The sequence below is a fragment of the Arachis ipaensis genome, chromosome B1 (assembly GCF_059453495.1).
Source record: "Arachis ipaensis isolate K30076 ecotype BB chromosome B1, ASM5945349v1, whole genome shotgun sequence".
Taxonomy (NCBI): Eukaryota; Viridiplantae; Streptophyta; class Magnoliopsida; order Fabales; family Fabaceae; genus Arachis; species Arachis ipaensis.
In genome coordinates this window covers 141,494,285-141,510,231 of record NC_142436.1, presented here as the reverse complement: position 1 = coordinate 141,510,231, position 15,947 = coordinate 141,494,285, and the positions used below count along the sequence as shown (strand labels likewise).

At 35.6% G+C, this 15,947-nt stretch overlaps 1 long non-coding RNA gene across 2 annotated transcripts; it reads left to right on the top strand.

Moving 5' to 3' along the window:
• Positions 1-5,451: 5,451 nt before the first annotated feature.
• On the top strand, positions 5,452-9,048 carry LOC148578654 (uncharacterized). Of its 2 annotated transcripts, XR_015902532.1 has the most exons (6): positions 5,452-5,781; positions 5,911-6,044; positions 7,149-7,247; positions 7,355-7,469; positions 8,509-8,738; positions 8,834-9,048. It is a non-coding gene; the product is annotated as an uncharacterized LOC148578654 (long non-coding RNA). The 2 variants fall into 2 exon arrangements; XR_015902531.1 differs by having other exon boundaries at positions 8,509-9,048.
• Positions 9,049-15,947: the final 6,899 nt, after the last annotated feature.

Genomic DNA, 15,947 nt, shown 5'->3' with positions numbered 1-15,947 from the left:
TGTGGTCATATATGTGATGATGATTATTAATGCATTGATGGTATGATGTATGAGAAATATGCATGTTGTGATATATGCTTGATAATTGATTAAGGTTGAATTGTGAGTGGTACCATGTTGATGGTGAGTATGATGATGATTATGTATAATGATGGTTGATTGGAAATAGTATTATTGGAAATTGGGATGAAGAAGGATGTATGACATGATATTGTGTTTGTCCTTTAGCCACTTGATTGAGAAGTGTTAAAATGGTTGGATGGTGGTTTTGGGAATTTTGGTAAAGTGTCAATGTGTGAGTTGAGGATGGCTTGATATTGATTTTGGTACATTTTGATTGATTTCAAAAAGGGTTGAAATTGGCATGTTTTGGGTTGATTTTGAAAAGAGTTGAAAATGGTTTGTTTTGAAAATGGCACCTTGTGGTTTTTTATGAAAATATGGTTTTTGGGCATGTTTTGACAGGACATAACTTGGACTACATTTCCCCGTTTTGTACCAAACTTATTTAGAAATGAAATTGGATCCGGGATGTCCATGCCGTTCGAAGAACGGGCGAAAAGCGATTTAAAACGAGAAAGTTATGTCCATCGGAAGATTGGGGGTTGAATCTGTGAATTCTGCAGCTTTTAACTTAGAAAATTTTTAGCAGAATGACCCCCGCGCGTAGGCGCACTTGGCGCGTACGCGCCGTTCTTCGAGAAAGCACCATCTACGCGTGCGCGTGGTGTGCGCGAGCGCGCCGATGCGCTGCACCAAGTGCCCAGCCATTTTCCAGAGAGTTGTGCCAGAGTTGTGCCAGTTTTGTGCCTGGGGCGCAAGAGCACCCACGCGTACGCGTGGCTGACGCTTGCGCGCCGTTTGGCTATTTTTCAACCCGCGCGTCCGCGCGTCGATGAGGTTTGTGGCCATCCACGCGTGCGCGTGGAGTGCGCGTACGCGTGGCCCTATTTTCATCCCAAAGTTGATTTTTGAGTTTTAAATGCCAAATTTCATACTTCTAAGCCTCTGATCTCACCATTTATGTCTTAAATCATTATGATATGCCTAGCAATGAGACAAGAAGCTAGTGAATGTGGTAACTTGCGAGTGAAGCAAGAAAAAAATGAATGATCAATGAGGATCAAAGATGATTATGTGAGATGCAGAGGATGGCGGTGGAAGTGCTTGTTATGCCATGGGCCGAAGGGCCCTAATTGTTAATGAATTGGCTGGTTATGGATTTAACCGTGAGTCGGATGGCTGGATTATTGCCGTGTTACGGCGGAGCCATGATTATGGCTAAGTATAAATGCATATATGCTGTTGAATGAATTGTGAATGTTTGCACTTCCACTATCGGAGATGAGGGTTTCCCTGGGAGGAAGCAGTGGCTAGCCACCACGTGCTCCAGGTTGAGACTCGAAGCTCTTTTGACCCTATGTCGTCAGGGTAGCCGGGCACTGTGAAAGCCCCAGAGGAGCTCACCCCCATAAATATTCACCAATGAGGGTGATGGATATGGATCATGATTATGATCAAATTTATATTGAGTATAACTCGAGTTAGGGAGACACGATAGAGGGACAGTCCAATGGTTAGCTACCAAGACTTGTCGGGTTGGCTCTATAACCGACAGATGATATCATCAGCCACTAGGGACAGGCATTCATCATATGCATACTATATGAATTATTTGAGATTGCCTATTTGACTATATATTACTTGCTAACTGTCTAAATGCCTTATCTGTTCCTAATTGTAAATCTTTTGTCTGATATAACTATGTTTGCTATATATTACTCCTGCTGGTGGTTGAGAGGTCTGAAGGAATTGGAAAGGAAAGTATTAGTTAGACTGAAGGATCTTTAGTCAGTTGTCACTTACGGTTTAGCTTGCTTATAAGCTTTGATATTATTTGGAGGAAGTTCTAGGATTGCCTTCGGCTTTCCTCTATTATTATGTATTATATATGTGGAAGCTGTTACCATGCTGGGGACCTCTGGTTCTCACCCATGCGGATTTTATGGTTTTCAAATGCAGGACGCGAGGCTTCTCGTTGAGGCATGCTGGAGACTTCTGGATTAGCGAAGATCCTTTGTTCTTGGGACTCTGTCTTGGTTTATATGTTTTGCTTAGATACTTTTATCTCCATTACATAATACAAACTGTAATGACTCCTCTTATAGGAGATTTTGGAGAATAGGTTCTCTGTTTTTATGTCCCTTTGGGTTTCCTTTGGGGTTTTTCTTATTTTATTATATGTATATATTGCTATGCTCGGACCGGTTATCTTCGCAACTGAATTTTGAGTTTTGATATTCCCGTTTTTGACACCCTTTCGTATATATATATATCTCGCTTTGGTTATTCTTGTTCGCTACGTTATCGATCGGAGTGTTGCACTTTTCGAGTTACGATTTTTGTTTACCCCTTTTTCTTCAAAGGCTCCTAGTTATAAGCATCATTCATACTACTATTCGTACTAAATTTTTTTATTTTAGAGGTCGTAATACCTTGCCATCTCTGAATTATGACTTAAGCATAAGACTCCGTATGGTAGGGTGTTACACTCAGAGACTTGGTAGATAATAGTGCATTGTTTATTATAAATTTTGTTCCTCCAGGAAACAAAATTATAGCTCTTCCAGAGCCTTCTATCACATTGTCTGAGCCAATAATAGTATTAACACATTCTTCTTTTGGTACCAGATGGGTAAAATATATATCACTTTTGAGAATAGTGTGCGAACTTGCACTATCCGCAAGGCATACCACATCTTCATTATATATCCTTGCCATTTTCTTCAAAGACAAATAATCATAAAATGAGTAGTATGCACAGTTAAATTGAATACTTGATCGAAATTATTTTTTGTAAGAAATACAGTACATAAAAATAATGTCATATACTAAAACTTTGTTTTTTAAACATGACACATTTAATGATTTCAAAAATCATAAACATTAATATTTCATTATTTATATACATCACATTTGAAACTTAAATACACAGAAAATAAAACTTAACAATAAGTTCTTTACATTATTTATTTGCATGGATACTTAACAATCTCACATATTAAACTATTCCATCATTGATCAAATGACCAATATTTCCTTCAGGATCTTCAAAGAAATCAGATACATCATAATGAGTGGTGGAATTTTTAGCATCATTTGAAACAAAATTTGTTTCCTTTCCTTTGTCATCCTTTTTCAAAGATGCCTGGTAAAGATCGACTAGGTGCCTTGGGGTACGACAGGTATGTGACCAATGACCCTTTCCACCACAACGGAAACACTTATCATCTGTTGATTTATTTTGCCCAATATTTCTTTCTTTATCCCACTTCTGGTGAGATCCTCTCTTTTGAACATAATTCCTTTTCCTTCCATAATTTTTCTTGTTATTAAAAGATTGCCATTTACCTCTTCTGGGGTAATTTGCCGCATTTATTTCAGGAAATGGGGCGGCGCCAGCTGGGCGCGCTTCATGATTTTTCAAGAGCAACTCATTGTTGCGTTCAACAACAAGAAGGCAAGAAATTAACTTGGAATATTTTTTAAATCCTTTTTCTCGATACTGCTGCTGCAGGAGCACATTCGAGGCATGGAAGGTTGAGAAAGTTTTCTCCAACATATCATGATCAGTTATCTTTTCCCCACATAATTTCATTCGTGAGGTGATTCGAAACATTGCAAAATTATATTCATTTATGGATTTAAAATCCTGTAGACGCAAGTACGTCCATTCATATCGGGCTTGAGGAAGTATCACCGTTTTTTTATGATTATACCTTTCTTCAAGGTCTTTCCAAAGATCTGTAAGATCTTTTAATGTGAGATATTCATTTTTCAATCCTTCGTCAAGATGACGACGAAGAAAAATTATGGCCTTGGCTTTATTCTTCTGGAATGCATTATTTTCAGCCTTAATGGTATCTCCAAGATCCATTGAATCAAGATGGATTTCAGCATCTAATATCCATGATAAATAATGGTTTCCAGAAATATCAAGAGCATTGAATTCAAGATGAGAGAGCTTCGACATAATGAAAATTTGTTACCTGAGTCTTCCTAAATTTTGATCAGAGTCTCATGCTGATAACGTGTTGTAAAATAAATAAAAGATATACTACATATAAAATAGAGATGTGTAAATAGAAGACTCTAGTATTAATATAATTAGCTCAATAAAATTATTCTTTTATTTATATGCAGTAATAAAAGAAAGAGAGAGAAAACTATTAGTAGTGACTCAAGAGAGAAAATAGTGTTTTATTATTTCTGTGTATATTCCCTTTGCCTCAGTACATGTATTTATAGGCACATAAAGTTTACGTTTCAAACTTCTTCATTCTAAGAATTTATTTCCTTCAACATAGGAAAAATGTGTTTCTCAGTTCTCATGAATGGACATCCATCATTCTTATCTATCCATGTCACAACATAAGCTATTGTTTAAATTTAAACAATATTTTTTTCTATGTATCAATTATTTTCTAGATATCTATATGTATAAACATTTTATTAACATTATTTTTGAGAAAATTTCTTAGAAATATGAGGTTTATACATTTAGATATATTAAACTATTAACGTATTAAAATTTTAAAATAAAAATAAATTTCATTTTAGAACGTAGAATAATAATTTTTCATTTTTCCCTTTTGGGAAATATTGTCAAACACCCATCTACTAAAATTAATATTCATTTCAAGATGTCTCTTTTAAAAATAATTTTTTAGATTCAAATTTTGTAATTTTTATAATTAATTTTATTTACTAATATTAGAAATTCAAAATTTAAATTTAATTATAAAAGACTAATATATGAAAAAAATATTTAAATGAATTAAAGTAATTTTTTAATTTTCAAAACAAATAAAAACATCTTTAATTACATGAATCCATTTTTCTTTTGTTAGGACACAGATCATTCAAAATTTTGGTAATTTGTTAGACTATTTTTTTATTCCTCTATTTTACACTATATTTATTTTCACTCCTTTTTTCATACCATATTTAAATGTTACTATAAAAAATATTAATGAATATAATAAAATAATTATTCAATAATATTTTTTATAATACTTACTAATATGTTTTATTGTACTTATTAATAATTTTTATAGTATAAATAAAAATATGATATAAAATAAAAAAATAAAATATTGTGTATGTTAAAAGTATAATAAAAGTATTAACGAGTTCTATAAAAATTTATTAATAAGTATTTATAATTTAAATATAAATATTTTTTTATAGTTTTACAAGAATAATATATTAATTGCTTAATAATTTTATCAATATGCATTAAAAATTCTATTAATATAATGTCTTCTAAAATACTGTGCCAATATATATTATAATAATATTAATAAAAAGAAATTTTAAAATTCCAAACAACAGTGGAGTATTGTAACATCTACTCTAGAGGCAAAAACTTGACGCTTCGTAAATTTTTTTCCTCTTTTTACGTGAAAGCACACAACTCACACACTCGGTGAAATCTTTTTCCTTTCCCTCCAAAGCTCATCACTCACCTCCAAAGCCCGAAGAAAACACTTTCAAAGAGCTCACCATCGCGAAGATCGAAAACCCTCTCGCTATCGCCATTGACCGTCTTCGCCCCCCACTCACCACATCGCTGCACGCACTCACCACATCGCTGCACACACTCACCACTCGACCGTCGCTCCTTCTCGACCCTCCTGCACTGATTGTTGCTGCGCCGCCCTCACCATCGTCGATCTCTGCGCTTCTCATCGTCCTCTCTGTGCTCACGTCGTTGATTAGGTATGTATTAATTTCTATTTGGTTCTGAAATCTGACGGGGTTTAGGGTTCCGATTTTAGAAACCGGTTTCTGCTCGGTAATCACAAACACAACAACTATGCTCTTATTTGTTTCTTATATTTCAATTAGAATGTTGAAATTTGAGAGTAAACCAAGTTGATGCATGAGCCAGATACCCTTGGAGCTGAACCCCTCGAAGAAGAGTTAGGTGTGACACTTCCAAAGGATGCATTCGAACTGATTTTTGTTTTTATCCAAGAGTGGTAAGTGGTGTCTGCTCTCTGCTGCATTACTTTAGTTTTGTCTCCGTATTGAATCTGTTTTTATTTTTTTATTTTTTTAAGTTGATACGTTTATAAGCATGATTAGGATGATTAAGATAATGAAACTTTGCCTCCTTTTGTTTGCCTATTTTTGCCATTGTTTTTAGGTAAAACTGCAAGCATGATATAAAATTAAAATGAGGCGTCATTTGTGTTACTGTCGTGAAAGCATATCAGCTGAATATGAAAACAGGAAAAAAACCTAAGAATTCTCTTTATCTTCTAATTAAAGACTTAAATAAGCATCATCTCTAATGATATCTCTTAGGATCAATTAGTCGGAATAGTAAAAAGATTTCACTCCCTATCTAATATTTGAAGATGTTGGTAATAGGTTTTAGCTAAGATCACCATTACACACAGATAGATCATAGATGCTTTGAATTTTAGTGATAATAGCCAATTAAAATGTGTCAAAAAAATAACAGCAAATGGGAAAAAGGGAAAAACTTGGTCCTAGAATGTATAATACTGTTATTTGATGAAGCACAGTGGAAATAGGAGTTTTATTAACCAAGTTTTGAGTTACATATGGATAAAAATAGCTGTATAAATTCTTATGTAGCTTCTCATTCTTGTTGCAATTAAACGGCCATTCCTTAGAAAAAGAATTGTAATGTGTTATTATTTAATTACGCATCCAGTGAAAATAATAATTGTGCAGAAATTTCGTTAAAATTAAAGGGTTACTATAAAACTAATGAGAGTGAATGAATAAAGTAGGAAGAATTGGACGGAAATATTTATCTGTGCTGCTGCGGTCTCCAGCCTGTTATCCGCTCTCCTAAAATTATTTGATTCTGAGTACTCAGCCCCCTACTAATTAATAACATGGTAGGGTAGGGCTCCGCTGTAACTTTCCTCTTATTTCCCCCTGTATTGTCGTTTCTTTTAAATACTATATATAGTTAGTTAGTCCTTTATGGAAGACATGCATAACTTCCTCCAAAGCTTCCAGAAATTTGATTCCTTGCCTACTACTACTACTATAGTACTAATTGTCAAGCATTTTTTGTGTTTTTGTTAATTTCTTTTTCTCCAAAGCGAATTCAATGCAGCTGCCACTAAGCTGTAGAAGGTTTATAAGAGTTACCATACCAGAAGATACTGGGCAGATTGTGCTATGGTGGTGGAGGAACTATGGTTAGTTTTTCATGAAAACATGCCTTTTTTTTGTTGGTGCGCGCTAGGTGTTTGATTAAATTTCTATCTTATACATGTAAATAATTGAATGTTTTTGAATGATGAAGGTGGAAGGCATTGGATTTTGCTGCTCTTAAAAGTAGTTCAGTTTCATTCTTTGATGTGGAGAAACAAGAATCTGCTGTGTCAAGGTGGGCAAGGGCAAGAACAAGAGCAGCTAAGGTATGTTTTTTTTCAATTCATCATGATTAAATTCCAATATAAAAACCAGGCTGCAGCTAACCCAACCAACAACACTAACTTCATCTAGTTCTCTTCTTAATCTTAATTAATTTGATGTGATGTTTGAGAAGTGCATCGAGATTGCTCAGAAGTGTCTTGATGATGTACATGATGTTGTCCTTGATAGTTATTCAGATGATTTAGGTGTCAACATAACAAGAACTTGCTAGGTGTTAAAAATAAGGATTAAAGAGTGAGACAACACAAAAACATTTGTTCATATAGTATTTTTCTTAAGTTATATGACTAGCACTAAGATTTATTCATATATCTTATAACAATTTTATTTTAATAAATCCTCCACCCGAGGAGAAGGGTTTGGTGATGAATTTGAGCTCTGAAATAGAATGGTGGCTGAATATTGAAGAGGGTTTAGGGTTGGGTTTTTGAGTTCTTTACTTCTTTTCTAGTTTTCAGAGCGAGAAAGGGCCAAAGGGTATCATTCTGAATGTTTTTTTTAAATGAAAAAATAAAAATGACGGCGTTTGGGGGACTTTGGTTCTGAACCAGTAACACTCCAAAAATCGGACTGGTCTAACAATTGTTAATTATTGGTTCGACCGGTTTGTATACCATTTTTTACCAGACAGTTTTTATCCTTACCGGACCGGTAAAAAAATCAGTTAATCCGATCAAATCGTCCAGTCTGATTTTTTAGAACCATGCTATTTTTGTCTCCAACAAATTTTAGATTAGACATTTAAATCCCCAAATAAATTTAATTAGCTTATTAATCCCCAACAATTCATTTGGTAAGTCACATTGGTCTCTAACCCATTTTGCTCCGTCAACTCTTAACAGAACTATCTTATTTATCACGGTAAGTTATTGTGTCAGACGTTAAATATCACGCATACATAAAAGACAAATTAGTTTCTACGCCTATTTGTGCACAAATGACACTCTGTTTCCTTCAATATTGCTCCTATTCTCCATGATCCTAACCATTATTTTGAAACAAATTCTTTTCCCAATTTAGGTATGTGATTGGTGAACATTGCGACCCTTGAAAGCTCGTCAACTCCATGTCGCCTACGAGAAAAAAAGTGTTAGTGATGATTAAAGCATTAATTGTGTATCAAATGGAGGAAGAAATTGAAAGGCTAAAGAAGAAAACTTAAAACGTCATTGTGGAGCATATACCATTGTCATAGAGTCTAGCATACAAAGAACCCAAAAAGATCATTCTTTAGTTGTCCTTAATTCAAGGTAATAATGTTATTGATTGAATTGAACCTTTCGTTAGTTGAATTGAAGTGATATTCAAGTCTTGGAGAACCTGATATTGTTTTAATTACTTGCAGCCTTATTGGGAAAAAAATTGCACATTGTGACTTCTTCACTATCATCCTCCTTAAAACTTAAAAGTGGAGGCCTATATTTCATGAGAAATTGCAACATTAGAAAATTCCATATCTCCAGTTGTACTATTGTTTTCTTCTTCACTACTACTTAAGATCACATTATTTAAAATATAATGATCGAAAAATAAATAAAGCTCATCTCTATCCTTGTTCTCCTTCTTGTTGTCACACATTTTTTTAATCTCCTTGTCTCCATAGATAGTGTGAAATCCGGAATTCAAGGTAAATAGCTTTCGGGTTAAATCAGTATATTTGTTTGTATGCATGATAACTAATATCTTTAAAAAATTTCTTCAAATAAAAAAAATTCACCAAGTTAACATCTAGGAAAAAAAAAACTTAACACTGTCATTTATGTAATGTAGTATCTTTTTATTGTCATTCACAAAATTCTCTCCATATTAAAAAAGAGGAACCACGAGCTTAGTCATGAAAAATGGTAAATATCAATATCACAAGGTCAAACGCAGCTCATAAATAATAGTTTTTTCTTTTTTAATACTTTTAGATAGCGTTTGTTTCCTAAAACTGGGATTGAGATTGGGGACTGAGTATTGTGTTTGGTGACTAGAGATTAGAAATAAAATTTCAGTTCCGACACAAAATTTCAGTCCCTTTAATACCTCCAGAAAGTTGGGACATACGGGACTAAAATTTCCGGGGACGAAGATTGAAACTTTTATAACATTTCTTTTCAAAAATATTCTCATTTAACTTTTTAAATTACAAATCTACTATTCAGCCTTTATATTTATCTTAAACTAAACATGATATTGATAACACGTTTTGAGTAAACTCAGAGAAAAGTAAAGAACTGAATATCAATTGCACTAGATGCAGAGAATTAACGTGTTTACAAGGCCAAGTACTTCTGCATTATATGCAGAGCTGTGTACAATAATAATGTGTACTTGGCTTCGTTTGGTTAGTGGGTGGAGATAAATAAGACACAGACACAAATATACAAAATGACATAGACACAATGACACATGAAATTTGAGAACTTGTTTGGTACTCAAGGACATAACACTATATGTAATTTATGATTCTAACAAAATGACAATGTTATCCCTACCACAAACCATCAACACCACTTCTTTACCATTATTTCAATTCAAATTACTACCATTAAAATCACCATAACCACCTCTCTACCACCATTTCAAAACAAATTATAACTATTAATAATAACAAATACAGAATAAATAAAAAATTCAGATCCAATCTAATTTAATATATAAACACAATTTTAAATCAACATTTAAATAAAAAAAATAATATATGAATTAAAAAAAACAGAGAACTAAATAGATCTGACAACGAGAAAGAGAGGCGGAGGAATTGTAGAAGAGAACCGGAGGCGAAATTGGAAGAGCAATATTCCCTGAGACTTCATGTGAAGAGAGAGAGTATAAGAAGAAAGAAAGATCCAGAGCAATGTGACATAAGTTAATGAAATATTCATCATTCATCATTCAGTAACAATGTGTGCCAAAGACATCGGTTTGGTTGATAAGTATACAAGTTAAATACATGGCGCAATTGGCAAAGACCAAACATGATTTCTATGAGTTAAATGTTCATCTGTCTTTTGGTTTTAAGCTTTATTTATATAATTTTTTTATTTAAAAAAACACTTCTTGGTAGAATTTTTGCTGCTTGTAAGTTTTAAATATATCCTCAGAAAGGGGTCTATAGAATACAGAATTGAAAAAGTCCCAACATTCCCAGTCTACTTCAAAGATGCCAGTGCAGATGCAACATTTCGTGATATTCGCTCATGTATTGGCTCCTGCAAAAGGAAATGGAGTTATATTCCTATGACTTTATCAGATAATAGATAGCCAAAATGAAATGTTGAAACATATGGATTACCTCAGACGACAGCACCTCAAACTTTGATTTGTTATAGTCTCATACAAGAAAATATATCTGTCCAACAGAATTAGTATAACGACAAGATTACACGTTGGTTTGGAGAAATAAAGCAGCAGGTAGATCTATTTGAATGAGGATTAGACATGACAGACGTGCCATGCAACCAAAACCATGGTTGAAGCATCTTTGTGTAAAAATTGAATGATTAATTCAAGCAATCCTGATTCTCAAAACCAGTAAACAAATAATTCTATGGGCAATTTATTTGTGTATTTATCACAAAGAAGCACATATCAAGTGGAAAAAAAAGGAGAAAATTTTAGAGAAATACCGCCAAGACAATCGCAAACAAGATCTTCAGGAGCTTCAGGAAGAACCTGAACAAGATTCATTAGTGTGATTTGAAACCTTATTAAAGCATGCAATCTAGTTAATTACAAGTATAAAATAACAATTGTTAGACCAGCCCGATTTTTAGAGTGTTACCAGTTCAAAACGAAAGGCCTCCAAATGCCGTCGTTTTTATTTTTTCATTAAAAAACAAAAACAGATTCAAAAATCAAAATTCCCTCTTCGATAGATACCCTTTGGCCCTTTCTCCCTCTGAAAACTTGGAAAGAAGTATAAAACTCAAAAACCCAGCCCTAAACCCTCTTCGATACCCAGCCACCACCCCACTTTCATCGCCGAACCCTTGCCGGCGGGTGGAACTGTCGTTGTCGCCATCACTTATCATTCTTTCATCGCCGCCACTTCCCTTCCTCCCTCGCCGCCGGTAAGCATTGCTGCTTTAATATATTTTTGCTTGTTTTGTAATAATGCCGATTCTAAGTTGCTGAGATAATGATACTGAATTACTGATTTTGTTAATTTTTGCTTATTCTGAGTTGCTTATTTTCTGAAATAATATTGTTGCTGGATTTCTGATTTTCTGATTTCATGAGTTAATTTTATTGATGGTTAATTTATTTAATTTGTTGAATGCTGGTGCGATTCTGAATTCAATTTAATTTTCATTCTGAGTTTGGAATTAGATTCAATTTAGTTTTTGTTGCTTATGTGTGGAAAAAGTGAAGTTATTCTTTACAATAAATGGTACCTGAAGCCTGTAGTGTGTAAGAACCGCAATTAATCAACCGGTTAATTAAACAATTAATATTGCTTAAATTAGATTCCGAAAAGTTAGAGAGAGAATTTGAGGATTTAAAGGTGATTTTTGGACTTAGTGGATTTTTCTGAGTCAGAAAATGTGTCTTCTACGAAAAATCGTAAAAAATTGCGAACCAACAGTTGAACCGGTTGAACCGGTTCAACTTTGCCCGGTATTGCATGAGAAAAAGTGAAAACCGTAAAAAACCTTAGAAAAACATTAGAAATGGAAAACCAGGCATTAATTTTAAAGGTTTGGTCCGAAGTTGGGCCAAACGGGCTAAAAACGCTAACGGGTTGGACCGGAACCAAGTTGGGCCCAAGCCCGACATATATAAGTCCTTTAAGTGAACCCTTTTCAGCCATAAACCACTCACACAACATAAACACCAGCTGCATGAGAAGAGAGAAAAGAGAAGGGGGAAAACACTATTCACTTCTCACTTCAAGTCGCGATATCTCGAGCTACGGTGCTCCAATTCGCGTGCCGTCAGCGGCTACGCGAAGCTCTTGCCGAGCCCGTCATTTCTATCTAGGCCATGTGTAAGTTTCTCGAGATTATCTGCCCAGTTTTCGTGCCCTTGTGAAATTCGAATTTTTTGGTTTGGTTTTGAGTGAAATCTTGTGTTTTGGATGTTTAGGTTTGCTCTAAGCCTTGCTTAGCATTGGGTTTTGACATCCAAATCTGTTGGAATAGGTAAGAGTCATTAAACCCTTGTGAATTTATATTTAATTGGAACCCTAGGTTGATTGAGGTGATTTATATGTATATAGTTTGATTATTGTGGCTTTGGGAGCTTTTGGAACTTAATTGTGCTTATTGGAGTGGAAGTGAAAGTTTGGATTTTGGTTGAAAGCTCTCTAGTGCTCAATTTTGAGTTTTGGACATATAGGGGATCGACCAAGGTATGGTTTCGGTTTCCTCTATGTAGTATATAATATTCATGGACACTTAGGCTAGTGACCCATAGGATAGGACTGGATTTGAATGGTTGATGAGTTGTTGGATGCTATTGTATGATGATGTATGATAAAATGATGATTTTTGAGTTTGATATTGATAATTGATAGTGGTATGATGAGGATGAATGATTTGTGAAGTTGGAGAGTGAATTATGTTGATAAATGTGATATTGATGTTAATTGATTGGGAATATATTAATGAGGTTTGATTATATGTGATATATCAATATGGAGATTGAGGACGAGGTAAAGTGAAGAAATATGTGGTAAGCTTGGTGTAATATGCCATAGGGTGTTGATTTTGATGAGAATTGGAGTTTGGAATGGTTTGGTTTGGTCTTGGTTGTGTTTTATAAAGGAATTGTGGAAATTATGATTTTGGGTAAAAGTTAGTTTTTGATGAACTTTGTTCGATCATAACTTTTGCCTCGGTTTTCAAAATTGATTGAAAATTATTTAGAATTAAAGATCTTTGAAAACCCTTTAAATCGATATAAAGTTTGTGAAAATTAGAATTTTGAAGAGAAAGTTATGATCATTCAAAGTTGGTGTTAAAAATCTGAAATTCTGCAAAGTTGCATAATTTCATGATTTCTGATATGTGCGAGCGCACACTCTCGTGCGGACGCACACCCTGCGAAAAATTTTGATTTGTGCGGACACCAAGGTTGCGAAAACCGAACCGGTCAATAAACCGGTAGAGTAACCGGTTCAGCGGTCCAGTGGTCTGACCGTGGTCCAACCGGGGTTCAACCGGTTTAGTTAAATATAAAATAAAATTATAAAAAATTAATATATAATTTTCAATATTTAAATTTGATAAATTTTAAACAGAAATCACACAGTATAAATTACATTTAACAAAATAAATCTTCAGCCATAAAAAATATTCTTTCAAATTTTTTAGACATTCTTATGAAGTACATTATCTCAAAAAAAAAAAAAACTTCCTATAGTTATTGGCATCAATGTTTAGTCCATGCCAACATTGTTCCAAGCAGGTACTTCATGGCTGCAAAACCACCACAGCTCCAATCTCAGTTGACAACAAAACCTCCACAGCTATATTTCAATACAAAAGCATCTCAAACACTGATCCATTCTCTTCTTCAACTTCAACATGCAAATAATAACCTCAGATCCTCAGCAAACAATAGCATCAGCAACAAACTCATGAATAAATAACAAATAAATCAGAAACAACAAATAACAAATAAATCAGAAACAACTCAAAAAATCAAAATAAATGAAAATCATGAATCCATCAAACAAATAAATCAGAAAATCATGAATAGAAAATAAAAGATAACACATAAATCCATTCCAGCGAACAATAAACCAGCAAGCAGAGGAGGAAGGCGAAACTGCGAACAGAGGAGGCGAGGCTTACCGACGACGAGGATGAAGGCGAGCAACGGTGACAACAGAGGAAGCGACATCGGCGAACACAGAGAAGGTGAGCTCGGCGATGACAAGGACGTGATGGGGGATGGGAAACAGAATCAGGGAGTGTTAGAGACTCAGACTTGAGACCTGAGAGGGTTGAAGGCTTGAATCAGAGGAGAAGAAACCCGAAAACTGAGAACTGAGATCTGAGACCTGAGAGGGTTGAAGCAGAGACTAAGAAATGACACACGGCGACGGCGAGGAGCAGCGAAGCGGCGCGACCCACGGCGAGGAGCAGCGAAGCGGCGCGACTCACGACGACAAAGCGAGCTCGGACAGAGAGGGCGACAAGTAGAGAAGGGGTCGGCAATGAGTTTAAGCTCTGAAATGGGATGGTGGGTGGTGGCTATTCTTGGAATTCGAAGAGAGGAGAGGATTATGGGTGGGACTAGGGTTTTCTGGTGGGTATGAGTGAGAGAGAGAGACAGAAAGGGGTGGGGTGGGGATTGGGGCCTTTTTGGCCTTTCTTTCGTTGTTTTTTTTTTCTCACCTTCAAAACGACGCTATTTAATAGTTTGGTTTTCAAAAAAAACCGCCAAAAAACCGGACGGTTCTCCCGGTTCATCGGTTAACCACCGGTTCGACCAGTTTTTTCACCGGTTTTTTGTCAGGCGGTTTCTGACCTTACTCGGACCGGTTAGGTGACCGGTTTCCAGTTTTTCCAGTTGAACCAGCCGGTCCGGTTCGGTTTTCAAAACCATGGCGGACACACACACCTGTGCGCACGCACAGGCAGGGAAGTGCGTTCTGTTTGCAGCGCTAGCACAGCTTGTGCGCGCGCATATCTAAAGAATAATTTCAACTTGTGCGGACGCACACGTCGGAAAGGCCAACCTGTTGGGGGCGCTGGCACAGGTTGTACGAGTGAACAGACCTTTTTATTTTTGACACCTGTGCGTACGCACACCCCTGTGCGTACGCATACTTTTAAAAATTTTCTGGGCGTGCGCACGCACAGGCCCCTGTGCGGCCGCACACGTCCTATTTCTCAAATTTTTCTTATTTTTCAACTATTCTACCTTCCTAACAAGGTTGTAAGCCTCTATAACACCATTTTAGGACTTTTGGGCCTAGTTTTGAGTAATAGAACATGGGATATAACTTAAGGATTCTAGTACATGATGTTATAATAAATTAGAAAATGGAGGCCTAGGTTTTTGGCGTGCTGAGAATGGTTTGACGTTAGGTGAAGGATGATTGATGTATGAGATGAGGAATGATAAACTTTTGATATTTGGAAACTGAGTTATGAATGGACAGTGGTTGAGATGAGTCGAGGACTCGGATTGAGATAATGGATCTCTGTATACTGAAAATGTTTTTTTGAAAACCACTGAAATATTGTTTTTACTAAGATTATGAGATGCTATGCGCCCGGCAGGGACGGTGGTTAATCCCGCCTGTTGAGGTAGCGGCGGCGGCGTAAGAACGGTGGTTAATCCCGCTTACGTTGAGATGTGAGGTCTGAGGTAAGAGTATCCCGCTCGCATCCCTTCGGATCAATAGAGCGTGCAGGCGCAAAACCCTGGACAATGATCCGAGCACTATATCTCGGGGGTTCTCATTGATAATTCCGAAGGGCGACGTCTCCATGGAGATGTGTCGGGTTGGCAGTTGA